The sequence below is a fragment of the Mustelus asterias genome, chromosome 11 (genome assembly GCF_964213995.1).
Source record: "Mustelus asterias chromosome 11, sMusAst1.hap1.1, whole genome shotgun sequence".
Classification (NCBI taxonomy): domain Eukaryota; kingdom Metazoa; phylum Chordata; class Chondrichthyes; order Carcharhiniformes; family Triakidae; genus Mustelus; species Mustelus asterias.
Genome location: NC_135811.1, coordinates 10343058 through 10363794, shown reverse-complemented (window position 1 = coordinate 10363794; position 20737 = coordinate 10343058). Strand labels below are relative to the sequence as shown.

The window sequence follows — 20737 nt, the reverse complement described above, 5'->3', positions numbered from 1 at the left end:
AAACTATTACGAGAATTGGAATCAGTTTCAGAGCTAGTGTTTTTGAACCAAATAACAAAAGCTAACAGATGTGATTATGTGGCTTAAGCTAAATGTATTCTTTTAATGAATTTTCTTGTGTCTTTAAGAATTTCAATGAGTTTGTGTCTTTATATGCCCTGTTTGTGAACAGAACTCCCACTCACCTGACGAAGGAACAGCGCTCCGAAAGCTAGTGGCTTGTGCTACCAAATAAACCTGTTGGACTTTAACCTGGTGTTGTGAGACTTCTTACTGTGCCCACCCCAGTCCAACACCGACATCTCCACATCAGAATTACTGCACTGTCAGAGATGTTGGGTTTCAACTGACATGTTAGGCACATGCCATGTTATTCCTACTTCACAGGGCATTGGCAAGGCCCTGAGTACTGTGTACAGTTTTTGGCTCCTTGCTTAAGATGGGACATACTTGCATTGGAAACAGCTCAGAGGAGGATCATTGGGCTGATTCCTGGGATTAAGGGGTTGTCTTATAAGGAAAGGTGGAGAAGGTTGGGCCCCTACTGGTTGGGGTTCTGAAGAATAAGCGGTGATCTTAAATGTGAGAGTTTCTGAAGCTGTTTGACAGGATAGACACTGAGAGGACCTTTCTTTTCTTGGGAGAATCCAGGACGCAGGCTGGGATTTTCCCTTACTGGTTGCGTCAGGCGGGTCTTGCGACCAGGATTGGAAAATCCTGTGAGAAGACCAACATTGTGTTTTACGTCAGTGTAAAAGCAGGAATTGTTGTCCCCTTCCCGCATCATTGACGGGGCTGCATTTCCCACCATTCACCATCAGGAACCTCGTTGGAATATATTCGCATATCATTATTGAGCTGAAATCAGATCCCCATGTCACAAAATGCATCCACAGCAGCGTGATGTCAGAACGGTACGATACATGACTGGTCTCAGACTGGTGTGCACCGGGTGAGCAGTACTCCCAGGGGAGCTCGGAGCTGAGCGCAGCACTCAGGGGAGAGAGAGTCGCACTAGGGTGGTGTCAGTTTGATGCCAGGGGGTTGACCTGGTGAAGAACATTTCCTGCTGGGGCACCTTTAAATACGACACCAGGATCATCGGCGTGCTGAGTTGATGCCAGGTGGGTGAAACTGAGGATGCCCACCAGCGATACACCATGGAACCCCCGCCTGCCTTCCTTTGGCATTAAATGCCGCACCATATGGAGAAAGAGGCAACCATTGCCATCGGTGGCCTCAATGCCACTTTTCCCACCCAACACCAGACTGCGATGTCGGAGAAAATCTTGCTGAGGGGGTCACAGTTTCAAACAAAGGGGTCTCCCATTTGATAAAGAGATGAAGAGAAATTTCCTCTCTCACAGGGTTGTCTATGGAATCCTCTACCTCAGAGAGCAGTGGAGGCTGGGTCATTGAGTATTTTCATGGCTGAATTAGACAACAGTCAAAGATTATGGAGTTGGCAGTGTGGGGATGGGGGTGGAGTGGAAGGGGGGGCGGGGGGGCAGGGTGGGGGGCAGGGTAGGGGGTGGAGTGGGGGGGGGCAGGTGGGGGAGCTGGTAGGAGGGGTGTTTTGTGGGTGCAAGCTGGAAAATGGAGTTGAAGCCACAATTCGATCAGACATGATCTTACTGAATGATGGCGCAGGCTCGATGGGCTGAATGGCCTACTTTTTCCTATGATCAAATGGTAATCATGATCAAAAGCAAGTATTTCTTGGCAAAGACACAGTGCCTTTGTTCGAGCACACCTTCACCACATTGGTCACCCTAGTATAATATTTGGGAAAATGAACAGAAGAGATCTGAGAGTTTACACTCCTCAACCTAATCTCGAATTAAGATAAATTGACAATGCTGTCAAAATACCAGTGCCAGACAACGTTCCCATTAGACTGCAGGGACCACACAGCGGCCTGAAAAACCATTGTTCTGTGATCATTTTCTTTTTATTTACTGAATGTGGGAGTCACTGGCTGGGCCAGCATTTATTGCAAATCCCTAATTGCCCCTGAACTGAGTGGTTTGTTACGCCTTTTCAGAGGGCAGTTAAGAGTCAACCAGGATATTACTTCAAGCTAAGACAGGTCAGTAAGATGTGAAATTTAAATTGGCAAAGGTAAATTTACAAGGAAACTTAAAGCCTGATTTATATATGTTGGGAATAATCTTTTTTTTTCATTTGTTCTTTCACAGGATGTGGACATCGCTGGCAAGGCCAGCATATGTGCCCATCCCTAATTGCCCTTGCACTGAATGGTTTGCTTGGACTATTTCAGAAGACAGTTGAGAGTCAACCACATTGTTGCGGGTCCTGAGTCCAGGGTCCTATATCACCATATAGGCCAGACCAGGACATTAGTGAACCAGATGGGTTTTTTACAACAATTGACAATAGTTTCATGGGTCATCATCTGACATTTAATTCCAGTTATTTCACCATCTTCCATGGGAGGATTTGAACCCAGCTCCCCAGAGCCTTGCCCTGGGTCTCTGGATTACTAGTCCAGTGATAATACCACTATGCCATTGCCTCCCCTAAATGGAGGTTTGTATCACAGACCCTGGCCCTGCCCACTTCCCAATCACCAATATATCTAGAACTTTTTTTTATTCATTCGAGAGACATGGGCGTCATTGGCTGGCCAGCATTTATTGCCCATCCCTAGTTGCCTATGAAGGGAAGTTGAGAGTCAACCACATTGCTGTGGGTGTAGAGTCACATGTAGGCCAGACCGGGTAAGGACGGCAGATTTCCTTCCCGAAGGGACATGAGTGAACCAGATGGGTTTTTCCAACAATCGACAATAATTTCATGGTCATCAGTAGATTCCTAATTCCAGATTTTTTTTATTGAATTCAAATTCCACCATCTGCCATGGCGGGATTCGAACCCGGGTCCCCAGAACATTGGCTCAGTTTCTGGATTAATAGTCTAGCGATAATCGCAGAAGGCCATCGGCTTCCCTGATGTTAAAATGTTCAAAGAAAATGAAAAGAACACCATTTCTTAAATACCCCCACAATTTTTCTACCCACTCCTTGAGTTATTCCCAATGTCCAGGAGAGAAATCTGTCATTGCTGTGACTCCAGGAAAATCCGAGCGGGTTAACATCCTGGATTGGTTGGTTTGTTTGAATAGGGGATTTATTAACTGGGAAAGTTGGAGGGGGAAGCAGGAGATGATTACCATCTTGGATATAGAATTGTTGGGTTGTTTAGTGCAGAGCTGAAAATAATTAGGGCAGAATTTTCACACAGCAGGTCGGGAATTTTCTCTGAGCCAATCCCTGCTGTGGGAACCTGCCCAGGAACCCAATCTACTCGTGTAAATGGAGTTCCCATCCCACCTCTGGAAAAATTACATTGCGAGGGTGATTGCAGCGGCTACAGAGGGCTGGTAAATGCTGCAAGCTGTTCAAAACTCCACTGAAAATCGGGAAGGGGGGATCTATAAAATCCCACCAGTGGATAAGGACGTAAGTGGAAATTTGGCATGCCTGCTCCAACTCTCACCAACTTTTACAGATGCACCAAAGAAAGCATTCTTTCTGGTTGTATCACAGCTTGGTATGGCGCCTGCTCTGCCCAAAAGATAACGAGGGATCGTGAATATAGCCCAGTCCATCACGCAAACCAGCCTCCCATCCACTGACTCTGTCTACACTTCCCGCTGCCTCGGCAAAGCAGCCAGCATAATTAATGACACCATGCATCCCGGACATTCTCTCTTCCACCTTCTTCCATTGGGAAAAAGATACAAAAGTCTGAGGACACGTACCAACCGACTCAAGAACAGTTTCTTCCCTGCCGCCATAGACTTTTGAATGGACCTACCTTGCACTAAGTTAATCTATCTCTACACCCTAGCTGTGACTGTAACACTACATTCTGCACTCATTCTTTCCTTCTCTATGAACATTATGCTTTGTCTGTATGGCAAGAAACAATACTTTTCACTCGATATGAATACATGTGACAATAATAAATTAAATCAAATCAAAGAGAACTCTCCTTTAGGCAGTCAGAGTGGCCTTTGTGCTACAGCTGCGTTACTGCTTTGTAAAAACCTCAGTGTAAAGCAGTCTGAATGGACATCAGCATAATAGTAGTGTTTTAAGACTGATTCAGGCCAGCATCAATGTCCCCTCTAACCAGCTTGCTACACTGCATGGTCCCTTTAAGGTTGATACACATCTTAAAGGGAACGCTGTTTGTGCAGAGCCTGCTTATCCCCCGCGTCGCTCATTCCTGACCCCTGCCCATGGCTGCAACCCATTCAGCTTAAGGAGCACACTGGTCAACACCAGGTGCCCACTGCACCTGCCACCACTGAGGACAGGTCAATAGCCTGAAATGCTGGCTCTGTTGTTGCCTCCGTAGTTGCTGCCTGACCTGCTGAGTGTTTCCAGTGCTTACTGGTTTTATCACACCAAAGGAAGTTTTTATTACTCCACTTGCGTAAATATCACACCTTTTTATGATCTCAGGATGTCCTGGAACACTTTACCGCTGATGAAGTGTTGTGAGTGTTGCAATCTGGGAGAAGTGACAACCATTTTGTGCACAGCAAGATCTCACTGAAGGCAATGGGTTTTTCAGTGATGTCGGATGGGAGATAAATATTGGCTGGAACCTCTCCTGAGAACTAAGCTGTTCCTGAGCGCAGTGCAATGGCATCTTTTACATCCACCTGAGAGGACGGACTTGATGTCGGTTTAGCAGCTTGTCTGAAAGTACCGCACTTCCTCAGTGCTGCACTGGAATGTCAGCCTAGATTACAGGTTCAAGTCCCCGGACTGTCATAGAGAGTCATAGAGATATACAGCACAGAAACAGGCCCTTCGGCCCAACTCATCCATGCTGGCCAGCTTTCCTAAACTGAACTCGTCCCATTTATCTGTGTTTGGCCCATTTCTCTCTAAATCTTTCCTATCCATGTACCTGTCCAAATGTCTTTTAAATGTTGTAACTGTAGCCGCCTCGACCACCTCCTCTGGCAGCTCATTCCATACACGCACCACTCTCTGTGTGAAAATGTTGCCCCTCGAGTCCCTTTTAAATCTTTCCCCTATCACTTTAAACCTGTGTCCTCTAGTTTTGGACACCCCTACCCTGGGAAAAAGACCTTGGCTATTCACCTTATCTATACCCCTCATGATTTTATAAACCTCTCTAAGGTCACCCCTCATCCTCCTACGCTCCAGGGAAAAAAGTCCCAGCCTATCCAGCCTCTCCTTATAATTCAAACCTTCCAGTCCCAGTAACATCCTTGTAAATGTTTTTTGCATCCTTTCCAGTTTAATAACATCCTTCCTAAAGCTGGGCGATCAGAATTGGATGAGTGAAACATGACCCCAGAACATTTTGATTCAGAGGTGAGAACAGGGAAAGCTACTGATCTGAACTTCATAGCAGCTGTAATATCACACAGTTAAGGCAAGCCCATTTCAGAACACACCTGGGGCCGCATGGTGGCACAGTGGTTAGCACTGCTGCCTCACAGCGCCAGGGACCTGGGTTCAATTCCTGGCTTGGGTTACTGTGTGGAGTTTGCATGTTCTCCCCGTGTCTGTGTGGGTTAAGACAGAGATAGATAGGTTCTTCATTAATAAGGGGATCAGGGGTTATGGGGAAAAGGCAGGAGAATGGGGATGAGAAAAATATCAGCCATGATTGAATGGCGGAGCAGACTCGATGGGCCAAGTGGCCTAATTCTGCTCCTCTGTCTTATAGGTGCTTAGGTTTCCTCCCACAGTCCAAAGACGTGCTGGTTAGGTGCATTGGCCATGCTAAATTCTCCCTCAGTGTACCTGAACAGGGGCTGGAGTGTGGTGACTAGGGGATTTTCACAGTAACTTCATTGCAGTGTTAATGTAAGCCTACTTGTGACTAATAAATAAACTTTGCTTTAAAACCTGACTAGAACTATACCTGTCACTGAGTCCCCGGTACAATTCTACTCTTTAAATATCAAACTCAACAGATAGTGATGCAAGAACAACACCTGTGTATAATTTCAACTCTGGATATCTCAGTCACTCAGTTTGCATTTCCCAATGAGGATTTCATACACCGGTAAATAATTATCACTAGAGAGTTAACATTTCCCAATTTAGCCAGTTATTAGGATCAGATGCACCATTGCTCGCTGGAAGCCCTGCATGTCGCCTGCACTAAAAGCCCAATTCCAAGCAGGTTTTATGGAGCTGCATTGGAAAACCATTCACACAATGTAACGACAGCCATTCCAACAGCAATAATTAGTCAAGGGGCAGCAGGGATGAATAGAAGGCACACGCATGGAGAGGGAGGGCTGATGGGAACAATTCCTCAGCGCATATGTCAAATATAAAACTATTCAACTGTTTATTTTCACCCAACAAGTTAACTCTTCTCTCACTTCACAGTCAAGTACACTTCCAGTTGCAATGCCCAATAAGAACTCTCACAACACCGGGTTAAAGTCCAGCAGGTTTATTTGGAATCACAAGCTTTCGGAGCGCCGCTCCTTCATCAGCAAAGTCCTTTCTCCACTCACCTGATGAAGGAGCAGCGCTCCGAAAGCTTGTGATTCCAAATAAACCTGTTGGACTTTAACCTGGTGTTGTGAGACTTCTTACTGTGCCCACCCCAGTCCAACGCCGGCATCTCCACATCAATGCCCAATGTAACCCCTAAGCAAAGTCACAATTGGCATTTCCTTTGATTGCTAAATTGCCCCTTAGTGTCCCGGGATGCGTAGGTTAGAGGGATTAGTAGGGTAAATATGTGGGGTTACAGGGATAAGGCCTGGGTGGGATTGTTGTCGGTGCAGACTCGATGGGCCAAATGGCCTCCTTCCGCACTGTAGGGATTCTATGAGACCATGGTGCAGCATTCCTTATTAATATCCTTGATCTATTTTCAACCTATGACGCTGCCACACACTCTATTAACATAGAAACATAGAAACTAGAAGCAGGAGGAGGCCATTCGGCCCTTCAAGCCTGCTCCACCATTCATCTTGATCATGGCTAATCATCAAATTCAATATCCTGATGTCTCTTCGCCCTCATATCCCTTGATCCCTTTAGCCCCAAGAGCTATATCTAATTTCTTCTTGAAATCAAAAATGTTTTGGCCTCAATTACTTTCTGTGGGAGTGAATTCCACACATTCACCACCCTCTGGGTGAAGAAATTTCTCCTCACCTCAGTCCTAAAAGGTTTATCCCTTATCCTCAAACTATGACCTCTAGTTCTGGACTCCCTCACCATCGGGAACATTCTTTCTGAATCTATCCTGTCTAACCCTGTTAGAATTTTATCAGTTTCTGTGAGATTCCCTCTCACTCTTCTAAACTCCAGTGAATATAATCCTAACTGGCTTAGTCTCTCCTCATTTGACAGACCTGCCATCCCAGGAATCAGCCTGGTAAACCTTCGCTGTACCCCTCTATAGCAAGGACATGCTTCCTCAGATAAGGACACCAAAACTGCGCGCAACACTCCAGGTGAGGCCTCACCAACACCCTATACAATTGCAGCAAAACATCCCTATCCCTATACTCAAATCCTCTCGCTATGAAGGCCAACATACCATTTGCCTTCTTTACTGCCTGCTGTACCTGCACGCTTACTTTCAGTGACTGGTGCACAAGGACACCAAGGTCTTGTTGAGTATCCACCTCTCTCAATTTACACCCATTCAAGTAATAATCTGCCTTCCTATTATTGCCAATGTGGATAACCTCACATTTATCCACGTTATACTGCATCTGCCATGCAGATGCCCACACACTCAGCCTGACCAAATCACACTGAAGCATCTCTGCATCCTCATCAGAGATCACCCTCCCATCCAACTTTGTATCATCAGGAAAACTGGAGATAATATATTCAGTTCCCTCTTCCGAATTATCAACATATAATGTGAGCAGTTAGGGTCCTAGCACAGATCCCTGCGGAACCCCAGAAGTCACTGACTGCCAATCAGAAAAAGACCCATTTATGCCAACTCTTTGCTTCCTACCTGCTAACCAGCTTTCTATCCATCTCAAGACATTACCTGCAATCCCATGTGCTTTAACTTTACCTCGTAGTCTGTTATGTAAGACCTTGCTGAAAGCCTTCTGAAGGTCTAAATAAACCACATCCACTGGTTCTCCTCAGTCAACTCTACTAGTTAAATCCTGAAAGAATTCCAATAGAATCGTCAAGCATGATCTCCCCTTTGTAAATCCATGCTGACTTTGTCTGATTATATCACTGCCTTCCAAATGCCGAGTTATGAAATTCTTGATAAAAGACTCCAGCAACTTCCCCAGTTCTCTCTTCCACCTTCTTCCGTCAGGTAAAAGATACAAAAGTCTGAGGTCACGTACCAACCGACTCAAGAACAGCTTCTTCCCTGCTGCTGTCAGACTTTTGAATGGACCTACCTTGCATTAAGTTGATCTTTCTCTGCACCCTAGCTATGACTGTAACACTACATTCTGCACCCTCTCCTTTCCTTCATAGAATCCCTACAGTGCAGAAGGAGGCCATTCGGCCCATCGAGTCTGCACCGACCACAATCCCACCCAGGCCCTACCCCCATATCCCTACATATTTACCCGCTAATCCCTCTAACCTACGCATCTCAGGACACTAAGGGGCAATTTTAGCAAGGCCAATCAACCTAACCTGCACATCTTTGGCGTGTGGGAGGAAGCCAGAGCACCCAGAGGAAACCCATGCAGACACGAGGAGAATGTGCAAACTCCACACAGCCAATGACCCAAGATGGGAATCGAACCCAGGTCCCTGGAGCTGTGAAGCAGCAGTGCTAACCACTGTGCTACCATGCCGCCCTTCTCTATGAATGGTATGCTTTGTCTGTATAGCGGGCAAGAAACAATACTTTTCACTGTATGTTAATACATGTGACAATAATAAATCAAATCAAAAAAAAGTACCAACGTTAGTCTCACTGGTCTATAGTTCCCTGTTTTCTCTCTACCTCCCTTTTTTTCGAGACATTTGTCTCCTTTTCTCAGTTAGATTGTACGAGCTTCTTATCTTATGGCCGCAACGTCTTCTGCCAGTGTAAACTTCATTGATCTTCCAACAGTATCTCCATTGCCTTGCCTACGACTCTCCTACTGCGCCTTCATTATTTCCCAAGCTTTGTTGCTTCAAGATTCTGAAAACTATTTAAATTGGTCCCCAAATAAAAGCAAAATACTGCGGATGCTGAAAATCTGAAATTAAAAGAGGAACTCCCGGATTAACTCAGCAGGTCTGGGTGTGGAAACGAGGTGGAGATGCCAGGGTTGGACTGGGGTAAACACAGTAAGAAGTCTCACAACACCAGGTTAAAGTCCAACAGGTTTATTATAATAAATCTGTTGGACTTTAACCTGGTGTTGTGAGACTTCTTACTGTGGAAACGAGAACAGAGTTAATGTTTTGAGTCCATGTGATTCAGAACTGGTCAGTTCTGGTAGAAGGGTCATACAGACATGTTGGTTAACTATGTTTCTCTCTTCACAGATGCTGCCAAACCTGCTGGGTGAAATCTTACCAAAAAATGGCAGAGTTTTGGTTCTGGCGAGAAAACTGTCGTGTTTCTCGGTTTTCTCGCCAGATATTACCACATTCTGCCACAAAAGACAACTGGGTGTCGGGGCTCTGATCGGAGTCGGAGCCAACACTTCTCTCCCCCTTCACCCCAACAACAGTCAGTGATGACACCCACCCCACTTCTCCCGAACTTCAAATTCCCTCCCACCCACCCCCCACCCCCAGCTCCCATGTCCAATCCCACGTGCATATGAATCGCCCACCTCCATGAACCCCGCTGGGGTCTGTTCCAGCACTACCCCCTGGCACAGGTTGGCCTTCCAGGTTGGCCTTCCAGATTGGCACTACAATGTTTACACAGGGGGATAGGTGTCCGTGAACCTGTCATGGGGATCCCCGGGATGTATCATAGAATCATTGAATCGCTACAGTGCAGAAGGAGGCCATTCGGCCCATCGAGCTTACACCAAACAACAATCCCACCCAGCCCCTATCCCCATAACCCCACGTATTTACTCTGCTAGTCCCTCTAACACTGAGGGGCAATTTAACATGGCCAATCCAGCTAACCAGCACGTCTTTGTGATGTGGGAGGAAACCGGAGCACCCGGAGGAAACCCACGCAGACACGGGGAGAACGTGGCAGGGCACTGCCATGTCCCTCTCCCCCAGGGGGTTATATTCACCTTTGCATGGGTGGCACGGTGGCACAGTGGTTAGCACTGCTGCCTCACAGCGCCAGGGACCCGGGTTCAAATCCAGCCTCAGGTGACTGTGTGGAGTTTGCACGTTCTCCCTATCTCGGTGAGGTGAACGGGGGAGGGAGGGAGGGAGGAAGGGAGGGAGGGAGGGAGGGAGGGGGGTCAGTATACGGCGTGGTGCGGGAGGATTATTGTAGATCAAGGCCCCTCTGAAACATTGACTCGTGTAGTGCAAGTTTCATCGCACACTCTACAGATCCTGATTTTCTGATTCATTGAAGAGTTTCTCTATTCCAATCATGTCACAGTGTGGTTTGTGTTACAACGGAGTTATTATAGGATCAACAACCTCATTTCTGATTCAGAGTAAAACCTTTTTTTATACATAGGAATCTGAATGAAGGGCCATGGGCCATGAATGTGAGCCAGAGATATTGTGGCTTTGATACTCGAACCCATTCTTGAACCAGGGCTGAATAATTACCCTTAGCATCCAAAATCTTGGAAGGTGCTTCACTGAGCAAAGCCGTAAAAATGTCTTTCCGTTTAAACAGACCTTGAAATGATAAATCCTCTTGCCGCTCTGCTTCCTGCACTGAGCTTTGTCGTTTCTTTCTGTTCTAAGATGCAAAGCTGTTTGCTTGTGTACCCTCAATGCTCCTCAATAACAATGGGAATTTAACTCTGTGATGCACTATCAATCAAGCAAAGACTAGTTTGTATGCAAGGACAAATAGGCTTTTATTAGCAAAAGACTTGGAGCACACCCATGCCGATGAACAGGTCCAGAGACTGAGGCAGGCGGTGGGGAGCAGTCACCTTTATACCTGGACCGGGGGGGGAGGAGTCCCGGGCAGGGCCGGCAGGGGCAAGTCCAGGCATGTCGCACACACACAGGCAATAAGCTACCAGTGGTTTACCACACACTGCCTCAGCTAACCAAACAGTGAATCATACTCTGAGCTGGAACTAACAAATCGAAGATTTCTACATGTGGATTTTGCAAAACAGTGGCTACACCATCTTGACACAGGAAGGAGTCTCACAACACCAGGTTAAAGCCCAACAGGTTTATATGGACCCGTGGGCTTTCTTCCTCAGGTGAGTGGCCCAAGTGAGTGAGACTTCTTACTGTGCCGACCCCAGTCCAACGCCAGCATCTCCACATCATGTACACCATCTTGGCAAGGAGGAAAATCTACAAGATCGGATTCTCGGCTGTGTCACCGTGGTGTAGTCAGCAGCAGGCTCATTTCCAAATGAGAAGATTGTGGGTTCAAATCCCACTCAAAGAACAAAGAAAACTACAGCACAGGAACAGGCCCTTCGGCCCTCCAACCCTGCACTGATCCCACGGCACTATTTTGTTGCAGGAAAAGGGCTCTTACTATTGGTGTCTGAACCAACATTTATCCCTAAATTAACATCACTACAACAGATTATCTGGCCATTGTTGGATTGCGGTTTATGGGAGCTTGCTGTGCACAAACTAACTTTTTATTTTATAAGTTTATTTATTTATTAGTCACAAGTAAGGTTTACATTAACACTGCAATGAAGTTACTGTGAAATTGCCCCAGTCACCACACTCGGGAGCTTGTTCGGGTCAATGGACCCGAACCAATGCACCTAGACATAGACATAGAACAGTACAGCACAGAACAGGCCCTTCGGCCCACGATGTTGTGCCGAGCTTTATCTGAAACCAAGATCAAGCTATCCCACTCCCTATCATCCTGGTGTGCTCCATGTGCCTATCCAATAACCGCTTAAATGTTCCTAAAGTGTCTGACTCCACTATCACTACAGGCAGTCCATTCCACACCCCAACCACTCTCTGCGTAAAGAACCTACCTCTGATATCCTTCCTATATCTCCCACCATCAACCCTATAGTTATGCCCCCTTGTAATAGCTCCATCCACCCGAGGAAATGCTGTTGTACCTAGCTGCTGTATTTCATATATTCCAACAGTGACTACACTGCGAAAAATATTCCATTGACGGTGAAGCACTTTGGCACGGGCTGGGGTCAGGAAAGATTCAATATGAATACAAGGAGTGCAATTTTCCTGTCCTGCCCGCCACGGAAATCATAGCCGGCGGGAGAGAAAATTCGGCGGACCATGCAAAGGTCCGTTAACCCCGTAGAGGAATTTCCACCTGTGCTCATCCCAAGGCCGGGAATTCTGGATTTTATCAGGATGTCAAAATGTAAAACCACAACGGCACAGAATGAGGCCATTTGACCCATCGAACTTATGCTGGCTCAGTTCTATCTGAGGTATTGATTTCTGCTTCGGTACAGTTTCACATGTGTCGCACCTGACCGCTACCTCACCTAAAGTTTATTTATTAGTCACAAGTAGGCTTACATTAACACTGCAATGAAGTTACTGTGAAAATCCCCTAGTCGCCACACTCCGGCATCTGTTTGGGAACACTGAGGGAGAATTTAGCATGGCCAATGCACGTCTTTCGGACTGTGGAACGAAACCTGAACACCCGGAGGAAACCCACACAGGCATGGGGAGAATTTGCAAGCTCTGCACAGACAGTGACACAAGCTGGGAATCGAACCCAGGTCCCTGGCGCTGTGAGGCAGCAGTGCTAACCACTGTGCCACCATGTCGCCCCTAGAGGCCATTCTTCAAGTGTCCACCCAGCCCATGGGTGTCATTGGACTGCACGAGTCGACAATCTTCTTCCCCCCAACATCTTTACCGAGATCACTGCAGTATAAACATCAGGCTGATAACTATTTCCCCTTTCCCAGTTCAGAGGTACTGAGGGCTGTCTTGCCCCAGATGAAACTAGGCAACAGGGCGCAGATGAGATGATCATAACTGGGACTTTCTTGCTCTGTTGAGCTCAGCACCACACCATATGATATATCTACTTCAATACGGTAAGAAGTCTCACAGCACCAGGTTAAAGTCCAACAGGTTTATTTGGAATCACGAGCTTTCGGAGCACTGCTCCTTCATCAGGTGAGTACCCTGTGTTGTGAATTTTCTTACTGTGCCCACCCCAATCCAAGGCCGGCATCTCCACATCATGGCTGCTTCAATACGCCAATTGGATAACTTGAATGATCTCTTTCTGTGAAAGCTTGTTTTAGGGAGAACTGCCGGGAATAATCAGAGCTGATTTAACAGTTGCTCTCTGACCATTTCTCACACAACTACTGGGGAAATTCTTCCAAGATCTCCTTCATTAGGAAAGTCTAATAATTAACTGGGAGGTGCATGGAGGAAAAAGCCAGAAAAATAACAGGAAAGTGTTTTGTTTTAAATTAAGACTTGAGAAGAGAGCTGCCGTTAAAAGTTGGTTGTGTTAATGGTTTTCATTAAAGTGAGGATCAAGGACTTGCTTTCCCAAAAGCCCCATTGTTTTATAGTGAATTTGTATAAGCCTGTGGGCATGTCAAATTGTCAGCCCAGTAACAGTTCTGTTAACCCCTTCGCCAGCTGAGACAGGTCTACAACTCGATCTGACTTGGATGACAGTTTGTGTAGTGGCTTTAAATTAAAAAGATACAGAACTTCAGGAGAGATCTTGCTGAAGTGCAGCCTACCTGTGCACCGCCCCCCCCCACCCCGCACCTCCCCACCCCGCCCCCCATGTTTGTCATTGGTGTAGTCCTGCAGGGAGAAGGATTAGTGCACAAAAGATACCAGTGGATTGAACTAAAATAAAACTTTACACCTGGATCCCAATGGAAGATTTTGAAAAAAGAGCAAGGGTGGCATTACCCCTGGTATCCTGACTAATATCTATCCCTCAATCAACCTCCCCAAATCGGGTTATCTGGTCATTATTGTGATGAATTCAGCCAGGCTAATGAGGTTGGGCTTGCTTGAGTATAAACTACCTGGTGAGTCTTCCTACCTAAAAGAGATACCTGATGAGTCTTCCTAAGTTAATTTGCGTTTGTTTATTTGGTTGGTGTTGAAAGAGGTACCTGATGAGTCTTAATCGATGGTTAAGTCAGGGAGCCTCATGCTCCCTATTTAAAGCAGGTGTGTCAGACTCCCAGCCTGCATTCAGCAGGGAGGCAACTGGAGAGCTGGCTGTGTACAGGTATACGGTGTAAATAAAGTAACTTGGTGACGGGACTTTTGCCTCCGTGGAGTTATTACAATTATCACATTGTTGTTTTGTGAGAGCTTGCTCTGCACAGATTGGCTACTGCGTTTCCTACATGACAACAGTGACTACTCTTCAATAAGTATTTGACTGGTTGTAAAGTGTTTGGGGACAGCTGCAAGAACCAGATTTAGAGTCAGTTAGATTCAGTGAGGAGCCAGACATCCGAGGTGAATCAAAAGTTTAGTCACATCTTAATACAGTTCTGTTCGCACAGATGGGCATCTGAGAGATTGTGTGGAAGCTAGAATGCACGTGGTGATTTGGAAAACTGCTGCATAAGGGGAGAATCTTAATTGAAACTTACAGGATACTGCGAGGCCTGGATAGAGTGGACGTGGAGAGGATATTTCCACTAATAGGAAAAACTAGAACAAGAGGGCACAACCTCAGACTAAAGGGACGATCCTTTAAAGCAGAGATGAGGAGGAATTTCTTCAGCCAGAGCAGAGGAATGCTGAAAGAAGAGATTGAAATCCTGGAGATGGATCCTTGGTGAAGACATCCGAGAAAAAGCATTGAACAAAGAACAAAGAAAATTACAGCATAGGAACAGGCCCTTCGGCCCTCCAAGCCTGCACCGACCAACTAAAACCCCCTACCCTTCCGGGGACCATATCCCTCCATTCCCATCCTATTCATGTACTTGTCAAGATGCCCCTTAAAAGTCACTACCGTATCCGCTTCCACTACCTCCCCCGGCAACGAGTTCCAGGCACCCACTACTCTCTGTGTAAAAAATCTGCCTCGTACATCTCCTTTAAACCTTGCCCCTCGCACCTTAAACCTATGCCCCCTAGTAATTGACTCTCCCACCCTGGGAAAAAGCTTCTGACTATCCACTCTGTCCATGCCTCTCATAATCTTGTAGACTTCTATCAGGTCGCCCCTCAACCTCCGTCGTTCCAATGAGAACAAACCAAGTTTCTCCAACCTCTCCTCATAGCTAATGCCCTCCATACCAGGCAACATCCTGGTAAATCTTTTCTGTACCCTCTCCAAAACCTCCACATCCTTCTGGTAGTGTGGCGACCAGAATTGAACACGAGATTCCAAGTGCGGCCTCACTAAGGTTCTATAAAGCTGGAACAAGGCTTGCCAATTTTTAAACTCAATACCCCGGCCGATGAAGGCAAGCATGCCATATGCCTTCTTGACTACCTTCTCCACCTGCATTGCCACTTTCAGTGACCTGTGTACCTGTACACCCAGATCCCTTTGCCTATCAATACTCTTAAGGGTTCTGCCATTTACTGTATATTTCCTATCTGTATTAGACCTTCCAAAATGCATTACCTCACATTTGTCCGGATTAAACTCCATCTGCCATCTCTCTGCCCAAGTCTCCAACTGATCTATATCCTGCTGTATCCTCTGATGGTCCTCATCACTATCCGCAAATCTGCCAACTTTTGTGTCGTCCGCAAACTTACTAATCAATCCAGTTACATTTTCTTCCAAATCATTTATATATATTACAAACAGCAATTGTCCCAGCACTGATCCCTGAGGAACGCCACTTGTCACAGCCCTCCATTCAGAAACGCACCCTTCCACTGCTACCCTCTGTCTTCTTTGACCGAGCCAGTTTTGTATCCACATTGCTTGGGGGAAGATTCCAAGCGTGCTTTTTTGAGAGTGAAGTTTGGACCTCATATAGAAATCAGAGTTCCAGTGAAACCAATTGCCTCACAGTGTGATAAGCTAGAACCTATCATTCTTTGTCCTAAATACACTCAATGACCTGGCCTCCACAGCCTTCTATGGCAAGGAATTCCATAGATTCACCACCCCCCTGGCTGAAGAAAGTCCTCCTCATCTCGGTTTTAAAGGGTTGTCCCTTTACTCTGAGGCTGTGCCTCGGATCCTAATCTCACTTACAAATGAAAACATCTTCTCCACGTCCACTCTATCCTTTCAGTATTCTGTAAGTTGCAATGAGATCCTCACTCATCCTTATAAACTCCATCGAGTACAGACCCAGAGTCCTCAAACGCTGCTCGTACATTAAGCTTTCCATTCCCATGTTACACATTATAATTTGTAATATGAATTACAAGATGTGATACATTGTGTTGCTGCAACAGTCCCACAATTGTTTACACAGTCAATAATCATTATAACAGAGTGGCCTAGATTAAATTATATTCTTTGATATTATTCATTGGGTCATTGATTTGGAAAACTGCTACATCAGGGGGGATCTTATTGAAACTTACAGGATACTGCGCGGCCTGGATAGAGTGGACATGGAAAGGATGTTTCCACTAGTAGGAAAACTAGAACCAGAGGGCACAACCTCAGGCTAACGGGGCGATCCTTTAAAAGAGAGATGAGGAGGAATTTCTTCAGCCAGAAAGTGGTGAATCTGTGGAACTCTTTGCCGCAGAAGGCTGTGGAGGCCGGGTCATTGAGTGTCTTTAAGACAGAGATAGATAGGTTCTTGATTAATAAGGAGATCAGGGGTTATGGGGAAAAGGCAGGAGAATGGGGATGAGAAAAATATCAGCCATGATTGAATGGCGGAGCAGACTCGATGGGCCGAGTGGTCTAATTCTGCTCCTATGTCTTATGGTCTTATGGTCTCATAAACAGAATGAGGATACAATATGAAATTTTGGAAATGATTACAATGGAAATACATGGAAATCTATATGGATGTCAGTATACGTGGATGTATTTCAATAGATCAAAACCTTTCATTCCCTGAAGCTTACGTGTTTAGGTATATAGCTTCATGAATAGTTCGTTCAGTATTTTGCTGCTCTAATATGCTGAGTCCTATCTCACGTGGAGCAAATTAAAAATTTGCAACATAAAGTTAGGGCAAGGAGGAAACTAAAGTATTCAGAACTTCTGTTTTGAAAATTTTTTTTTAACATTGTTTAAAATATCTACTAATTAATCACTTAACAGCACTCCATAAATATAAAGTCATCTTTCTCTGGCCTGCCCATTAATTTGATTTGATTTATTGTTGTCATATGTATCAAAATACAGTGAAAAATATTTTTTTTGCAGGCATAAGCATACTGTTCATAGAGACGGAAACGAGAGAGTGTGTGCGTGGTCACATGGCATGAATCACATCTCCGTTAAATCCCCAGTTAATAAGGTGTAACTTTTTTTGAGGGTTCAAAAGTAAAGTTTTCACTGATTTTAGTGATCGTTCATTCTGGGCCGGCGGTGGGGGGCGGGGGTGGGGTGCGGCGGTGGGGGGCGGCGGTGGGGGGCGGGGGTGGGGGGCGGCGGTGGGGGCCGGCGGTGGGGGGTGGGGGTGGGGGGCGGGGGTGGGGGGCGGCGGTGGGGGGCGGCGGTGGGGGGCGGCGGTGGGGGGCGAGGGTGGGGTGGGGTGGGGGGCGGGGGTGGGGGGCGGGGGGCGGGGGGCGGGGGTGGGGTGCGGGGGTGGGGTGGGGGGCGGAGGTGGGGGGCGGGGGTGGGGTGCAGACTGTGTCACAACCCTGGTGACAGACAGACCAGAACATCAGGATTTCCGCATTTAGAATAGAATCCTCATAGATTCCCTACAGTGCAGAAGGAGACCATTCAGCCCATCGAGTCTGCACTGACTCTCTGACAGAGCATCCTACCCAGACCCCCTCCCTCCACCCTATCTCCGTAACCCTGTACATTTACCATGGCTAATCCATCTAACCTATACATCTTCGGACACTAAGGGACAATTTCACTTGACCAATTCACCTAACCTGCACATCTTTAGCCTGTGGGAGGAAACTGGAGGACCCGGGGGAAACCCACGCAGACACAGGGAGAAGCTCTACACTGACAGTCACCCAAGGCCGGAATTAAACCCGCGTCCCTGGCGCTGTGAGGCAGCAGTGTTAACCATTGTGCCACTGTGCCACCCTCATATACCCACCCTATTGAACTTACAGCCGGTTTCAGCAGGGTGAGGATAGTTTGGCTTACACTTGTGAGGAGGACCGTGTGGAACTTCACAAGGACATAGCCAATTTGGTGGAATGGGTGACTTGATAAATGTAGGTGAGACATTTTGGTCGGAAGAACATGGAGTAACAGTATGAAATAAAGGGTACAACTCTAAAAGAGGTGCAGGACAGAGGGACCTGGATGTATACGTGCAAAAATTATTGAAGATGATAATTAGTTTGAGAGGGTGATTAATAAATCATACAGTACCCGAGGCTTTATTAATAGGGGCATAGAGGGCAAGGGCAAGGAGGTTCTGTTGAGCTTGGATAAACCACTAGTTAGACCTCAGCTAGAATATTGTGTAGAGCTCTGGGTGCCACACTATAAGAAAGATGCAAAGGCATTGGAGAGAGTGCACAAGTGGTTTACACAAATGGTTCCAGGGATGAGGAATTTCAGTTACGTGAGAAGATGGGATTCTTTACCTTGGAGAAAAGAAGGTTGAGAGGAGATTTGATAGAAATATTAAAAATTCATGAGGGGATAGGTAGGAAGAAATTATTCCCATTGGCGGAAGGATCGAGAACCAGATGGCACAGATTTAAGGTAATTGATAAAAGAGGCAAAAGAAATATGAGAAAAAAGCTTTTTCACACAGCAAGTGGTTGGGGGTCTGGAATGCGCTGCATGAGAGTGTGGTGGAGGCAGGTTCAAGCGATGCATTCGAGAGGGGATTCGATTATTTAAAAAGAAACAATGAGGAGGGTTACGGGGCGAAGGACGGAGAATGGCACTCGGTGAAATACTCGTTCGCGGGGCCGGTGCAGACGTGACGGGCCAAATGGCCCCTTACTGGGCTGTAACCATTCTGTCATTGTGTGAAACCCTCACCCCATAATCCAGACCATTATTTCATGAAAGCAGCATCCATTTACGATGAGGGGGAGCCATCTTGATTAATCAGAAGTTGCTGTTTCATTGGACTGGCTGGGGGGCAAGGGGGGCGGGGAGGGTGATGGTGGTGCAGAGGGCATCAGCTGGAGAAGAACTTTGACAATGCTTGAGGAAAGCTGATGCAATTGTCATTGGATCCATAATCCAGAAGCTCATGCTCTGCGGACATGGGTTCAAAGTCCCCCCCCCCAGACTCCCTCCCCACACAAGGCAACTGGTGGAATTTCAAGTCAATTAAATAATCTGGAATATATAGTTAGTCTCAGTCCTGGTGACTTTCTGGTGACCTTGGCAACTGTCACCAATTGTTGTAAAAACTCTACCTGGTTGACTAATGTCCCTTTAGGAAGGGAAATCTGCCAAGCTTGTCTGTCCTGGCCTACATGTGACCCACAGCATTGTGGTTGACTCTTAACTGCCCCTCTGAAATGGCCAAGCAATTCAAGGGCAAATGGGCAGAAAATGCTGGCCCTGCCAGCGAGACCAACATCCCGTCAAAGAATAGAGAAAGAAAGCAAGAATCTGGATCCAGAAGCTCTCTGCACCTTGTTGGGAAATTAACTAAAATCAACCAAAAATGAAAATGCTGGAAAATCTCAGCATGTCTGGCAACATCTGTAAGGAGAGACAAATGATCATCTAGACCCAAAATGTTGGCTCTATCTCTCTCCACAGGAGCTGCCAGAGCGGCTGAGGTTTTCCAGCATTTTCTTTTTTGGTTTCAGATTCTAGGGTCCGCAGTAATTTGCTTTTATCCAGGGTAAAATTATATAATTTCTGGTCGACGGTTCGCTCTCTACCTAAGGGCAGAAGAAGCCAGTTATTCGGAGCGGTTACACAGCAGGGTATAAACCGGCCTCCCATCCACTGACTCTGTCTACACTTCCTGCTGCCTTGGAAAAGCAGCCAGTTAATTTACTTAAAGATAAAGAACATCTTCAAACGAAGCTTCCATCCACCTTAGAGATGCTATAGCTAACCAGTGACCATCCTCTATCTTCAATGGCGTCTCAATGGATCTCATCAATAGATAACACATCAGGAAGACTGAGACAGGTTCAACTCTTATAGAAACATAGAATCATTGCATCCCTACAGTACCGTGGGGTGGCATAGTGACACAGTGGTTAGTGCTGCTGCCTCACAGCACTGGGGATCTATTAGGTTCGATTCCAGCCTTGGGTGACTGTCTGTGCAGTAAGGACCCCACGCACCCGGACATTCTCTAATCCACCTTCTTCCATCGGGAAAAAGATACAAAAGTCTGAGGTCACGTACCAACCGACTCAAGAACAGCTTTTTCTCTGCTGCCATCAGACTTTTGAATGGACTTACCTTGCATTAAGTTGATCTTTCTCTACACCCTAGCTATGACTAACACTACATTCTGCACTCTCTCCTTTCCTTCTCTATGAATGGTATGCTTTGTCTGTATAGCGCGCAAGGAACAATACTTTTCACTGTATACTAATACATGTGACAATAAATCAAA

At 46.3% G+C, this 20737-nt stretch overlaps 1 protein-coding gene across 1 annotated transcript in view; it reads right to left on the bottom strand.

The window, feature by feature from the left end:
* hpse2 (heparanase 2) overlaps positions 1–20737 on the bottom strand; it is a 333459-nt gene that overhangs the window by 139528 nt on the left and 173194 nt on the right. The window lies entirely within an intron of this gene.